At 38.8% G+C, this 6047-nt stretch overlaps 1 protein-coding gene across 1 annotated transcript in view; it reads left to right on the forward strand.

Moving 5' to 3' along the window:
* Positions 1-6047, forward strand: part of sox5 (SRY-box transcription factor 5) — a gene marked incomplete at its 5' end in the record, with an annotated part of 71949 nt that overhangs the window by 22019 nt on the left and 43883 nt on the right.

Genomic DNA, 6047 nt, shown 5'->3' on the forward strand with positions numbered 1-6047 from the left:
TTGTTACCGACATCTGGTGAAAATTTCACGTCATTAGCTCCTCTAGTAATATATTTACTGAGAAAAATGTTGACGTGTTCAATACTTATTTTACCCGCTGTATATGGGGCGGCTGTGGTAGAGTGGTTAGGGGAGTCGTCCTGGAACCAGAAGGTTGCCGGTTCGATCCCCGTCCAGTCGGCTCAATCATTGTGTCCTTGAGCAAGACACCTTATCCGCCTTTCCTATGGATGGCGGTCAGAGGGTCTGGTGTCACCTGTGTATGGCAGCTTTGCTTCTGTCAGTGTGCCCCAGGGCAGCTGTGGCTAKAATTGTAGTTTGCCATCATCAGTGTGTGCATGGGTAAATGTCTATAGTGTGCTGGGTGGTTAGAAAGGCACWATATAAGTACAGTCCATTTACTATTTTACCATGATATTTCAGATGAACTTTGAATGGGTGGTATTAACCAACGTGGACATTTTTTAACTTTAAATCATGTCATATTGGCATTCCATCATCAAAAACATACCCAGTGTGTTGCTTTCACTCATACATGTTTGAGAAATTCTTGAATCTCCTGTGGTACCCAGGAGGAGCTGTCTAAACTGTTGCTGGTACAAAGCACCACCTATTTGTACAAAGCCCGTCCCTGGAGCTCAGTCTGCAGCAGAGCTCCTGCCCCAAAGAGCACCCCTCCCCTAAACGACTGTTTGAAAATGTGCTGAAGTGGGAGTGTCAGAAACGGTAGAAGGTTCTTTAAGAGACAGAGGCCAATTTCAAAGTGTTTGYGGGCAGCTGTGGAAGAGTGGTTAGGAGAGTCCTCCTGGAACCGGAAGGTCGCTGGTTTGATCCCCCGTCCAGCTGTCTCAATTGTTGTGTTCTTGGGCAAGACACTTCACCCCTAATGCCTCTGATGTGTGTCCCATCAGTGGATGAATATGATTGGCACTGATTAGTCTCCATAGGTGATTGTACATGTTAGCTTTGTAGAGACCTAATAAAGTGCTGTGTGAATGGGTAAATGAGGACACAGATTGTAGTGTGAAGCGCTTTGAGTGTCCTGGATGGATAGAAAAGCGCTATATAAGTACAGTCCATTTACCATTTAGGTAGGTTGATGCAAAGTCAACTTTATTTTTGATAAATACAGCATTTTCATAACAAATGAAGGGAACATACATAGTTGATTGTAGTAGAGAACTGAACTATGTGTATGGAAAATACATACACCCCTCCACCCCACCCCACCCCCCAAAAAAAATTAAAGATTATTTAGAATAATGCCAGGTATCACTGTAATAAAGTCTGAAAAAGTCAATAACTATGAATGTGTGTGATTTAGGGGAGGCACAGATGTTTAAGAACACAAAATAACATTTGTAGTTCTATTGTATTGCGTATTTTGTTTTTGTTTCTAAAAGTTTTTTTATTTTTGTTTTTGTTTTTTTTGTGAGAAGTGAGGAAAATGCTTGGTGAGAAGGGAAACTGTTTATACTCTTTGCTTTGAAATTGTTATGATATGTTATTTTGGATTCTAAGAGTTGTGTCTGCTTGTTTGTTGTTGGTCATTCTCGTTATATTTTGTTTTCTGTTGTGTATTTGTGACTTCGAAATTAAAAGATGCTGAAAAACGGACTTCTATGTTGTATTATCCACAGAGATTTTCAGTAGTTTTTTTTGTTTTTGTTTTTATTTTTTTGTTTTTTTTTTGCAGCAGAAATCAACACAACCTCTGTAGTTTTCACTGCATTTGTATAAATCATAAGTTGTTTCCAAATGCTTACGCAAAATACCTTTGAAAATATTGCTCTGGGTAATCTAGTTTCATTTTTACACTTTCCAAAGGGACTGCTTTCTGCTCAACTCAACTCAAACCTCCACAATTAGAATCCAGAGTTAAAGTCAGATTATACAGTTCTCTACATAATTTTCATGTGTGATTTTTGGTCAACCAACACTATAATCAGCCTGTAAGGAAGACTTTCTGAGCCTGAGAGCAGAAAGGAAGAATTATCCTATCAGTGTCTCACTCAACTTTCAATCAGATGGAGGATGTCAGTCACTCAGACTACATAGATTTGTTCCATGCTCACATTTGTGTGAAGGCAGAAACGCCACACTGAGATCTAGAAAGCTACATAAACTCATGTAATCATGCCGGTGTGCTTTATCAGTCAGCGGGGAATGTTTTCACACCTTATCTTGCCAAGTCTTGTAATGCTACCTTTATTTGTGGGCACCGACAAATGAGACAGGCATTTGAATTCTGAATTTCAACCCAAAAATAAAAACAAACAAACTGAATCTGTATTAAGTAAATAATAAAATCTAAAAAGAAGATAAATAATAAGTGTTGCTGGTATTTAGTGATGTATTTTGTTCATAAGGAATTTCTTTGCTCGCTTACTGTGTGTTAGCAAGATGTTTAAACAGTTCTGAACAAGCTGTTATTTTTACAGCAATGTTAGCTCAACATTTAAATTCTTTATAAAATAGTTATAAATTGAAAAAAAAACTTAACTTTTTTAGTTTGTTTAGGGTTTAACTTATAGGAGATAATTAGAGATCAAAATAATCAATGTTTTTAGCTACGTTATATTAAAAATTGTATGAATTTGATGGAGGAGAAGGGGTTGTAATTATAAAATTAATGATTATGTTTATGCCACTGGTCCATCTATCATCAGTCCATTTTCTTTACCTGTTTCTCCTTCCTGGTTCTTGGGGAGCTGGTGTCTATTCCAGCAGTTGCTGGTGCAAGAGGACGGGTAAACCGTGGGTGGGTTGCAAGTATATCACTAGGTTTTATTTGAGCCAATTGAATTGAGCCATTGAAGTCAACTTACTTCAAGAATGCTGCCGCAGCTAATCGACCTATAACTATAACTTAGCCTGTTTAATGTATATTTTGTTAACCTCTTGAGCTGGCATGTTGGCAAGTTGGCATTATTGTAGCTGAGAGGCATTCTCAATGCATACATTAGTACCAACAGTTTGCAAGAGATCTTTATTTAAAATAGCATTAACTTTTGGATTTAATCCTTTCTGTTTGCTTGCAAAATTTCTAATGAATTACTAGGAGGGTTTAAACTCAGAAATAAGTAATTGGATGTAGATTTATTATTAATATTATTATGTTTTGGAGACAACTTGATTCAGGCTGGCTTCCACAACCAGTCATTCTCAGCAAACACAAATATTACTACAGTCAGTCAATTCTGATGTGGTAGTAGCTGTGACTCATCTCTAACATGTAATCTGAGTGTTATTGTGCAAAAGTTTTTTTAACATCTGCGCGCAAGGCAGGTGATGATGTGCATTCCTTCAGGAAATACTAGTTTAAAATAATTTTTATGGTTTGATGCTGGAGGATTTCTTTGACGTTTTATTAAATAAGCATGCCTAAAGCTCAGAGTCGTAATGGAAATTTTGTGATGTGATTTAGAAATGTGTCCTCAAGATTTTTTTAAATCACAGGGCCATGAGTTTTGTATAACACAGGTGGACAAAATATTTAAAATGACTCAGTGAAAATGCAGACACCATTTTTGTTACTATAGGTTACGGGGTTTGCTGTCAGGTTTATTGATAGCAAATTTAAATCAAGACAGATTGTCCTTTTCAACTCGATAGTGAGGAAACTACTCACTTTATTGTTCAAGTCTTGCTATTAGGCATGTCAAACTCACCTTTTTTAATAACACAATCACACTAGACTTTTATGAAACTGTCTTCTTTTTTGGTCCAGCTAATATTATTACATCTCTCAGCAGCCTTGAAAACTAAATCCCCCAACATTTCTTTAAATTTAAACTCCAGCCTGAGCCCTCGCGGATTTAACACCGTATGAACTAAAATATGTTTTCAAATGTCTGTGCTGTTATTTTTAGTCTGAGCAATGGAAAAGTTGTGGAAGAATGGCTGCTAATGGAGGAGAAAGTATGTTTAATTCATGTAGCGTGGACCAATTTGAAAATAATTGGTAAGTCATTTATGGTAATGAACGGGGAACTATCTTTGAAAAGATTGTCCAGCTCTAAGAATGTGAGTCGTGATGATGAGGATGATGTTCCCCATCCTCCACTGGCTGATGTGAGAGRGTTTTAGAGAGCACTGGATTTGGATTAGAATAAGACAGCAGGAAGTCTTCAACTGTTTCCTGTGATTCCCAGGCAGCTCAGTGGAGATTTCCTCTGCAGGCAGTGACTGCTGGCAGTGTGACATTCCTAGTTTACAATTGATCTGAAGGATAAACTAAGTGCAAAAGGCTGATTTATAAATGGTAAAAGAATATGATGCACCTGTTTCAGTTGAGATAAATGTATTTTACATGTGTACAGTGCTTGTTTTACAAATCAAACATTGTGATCATTTAATTGAGTTATTTTGCTCTGGTGCACATGTGTAATCACAGCCAGGAGGTTCCTATTATGTAGGTACAGCATGTAGCCTTTGTCAAGGCCAGCTGTGCACAAATACCAAGCTGAGAGTGGCTGTTGAACTTTAGAAATGTCAGCCACTGCTCCTCACACAGAGTACTATCAGTTCATTGCTGAGTGGCCTCCCCATCCTGCTTCCCTGCTCACCTCAAAACTTTCTGCAAGTGACCCGCTGAAATCCTTTTGAAGGTGTCGCCTGCTTGTAGACAGGAGCAGCTCAGAGGATGCACGAGCTTCAAACACTAGCAGTCTTATTTTAAAGTTAACCTCAACGTCTTTGCTCCGAAGACATGCAACCTTGCAGTTCAGCCAGAGCATGAAGCAAAGGTGCAGCTGTCAGCAGCGAGCTGTACCTTCAACCCTCCTTCATAATGCAACACAACAGAGCAGACCTGTGATAAATAGTTAAACGTTTAGCTGCCTCGTCAGAATGAGCGTAAATTAAATATGGCTGTTTAGGAGCGGCTGGAGCTGTCCGTGGTGCTGGAACGTGCTAATCGGAATTAGCCGACATATCTGGCACAGTTTGCTTCGCGTTGCTTGTATATCTCTGCAGCAAATAAAGAAAAGAAGTAACTCCCAGTCTCATAAATGCCTTTCCTCTAGAGCTTCCCTTATAACACACCTCAAAGCAATTCACATCCCTGACTCTTCCCCAGAGGAGAGTCTTTCATCAAAGGGGTTTACGGTTTGTGCTGTGTTATGAGCCTTCCTGTTGTTTACATGTTGCTGTGTGGTGCACTGAGAGGCAGAAGCATGCGATTACTGTCCCAAGGCCTTTATTCAGACTGTCACTTTTATGGAATGCAAAATAGCACACATATGGCAAGTTGACATTGGAGTCTTTTATAGACTACTAGTTCAAGGCCACTAATGTGGTGGTGTAAATAAGTGTCTCTTTATGTCAATTTCAATCAGTTTATAGTGATGTAATATGTAAGATCTGGGTTCTAATTGATCTGTTTTATTTAAATCCCATTTGCCACGCTCATAAGAGCGCAATAGATGTAATAAAATAAGCATGACTGTAAGGCAATGTATTTTAAGTTGACACTGAAGCATCACCTTTTTTCTGTCTCTTTTTAACCATTCATTCACAGAGCAGTAAAAAAATCCCATTGACTCCCCAGAGACAATTACTCCTCCTTCCACAGATCAACTCTCAGCAAACTGCAGTCGTTGACTCCTGACCTTCCCTCATACCCGGCAGCAGCTCCAAATAAAATAATGTTATCTTCTGTCTCCTCTCAAATCCCTTTCCCATATTTTCTCTCATGAGACCGCCTTTCAGGGAGAGATTTTGGGCAGCACTGTAGTGCCCTCATGTGTTCGTTATAGTTTGCTTGTGAGAGGAATTGCTGTTTACCAAAAGTTAGTTGAGGGGGAAACTTTTGTGCTTGTGTTTGTGTATGAGAGTATGAATTTGAATGTGTTTGTGTCTTTCTGTGTGAGGCCTAAAGGAGAAGGAACCGGTGTGTCAACACTTGTCACTAGTAAGATTTCAAGAAGAGTCGAAGTTGCTGACTTTGATGGTGCTTGAACAATATTTCTCGTCACTCCATGTAGAAAAAGTGTACTTTTAACAAGACAGCAGGATTATCAAATATGACAGCACATCTCTCTTTT

The sequence above is a fragment of the Austrofundulus limnaeus genome, unplaced genomic scaffold (assembly GCF_001266775.1).
Source record: "Austrofundulus limnaeus strain Quisiro unplaced genomic scaffold, Austrofundulus_limnaeus-1.0 Scaffold1162, whole genome shotgun sequence".
In the NCBI taxonomy this organism is placed as follows: Eukaryota; Metazoa; Chordata; class Actinopteri; order Cyprinodontiformes; family Rivulidae; genus Austrofundulus; species Austrofundulus limnaeus.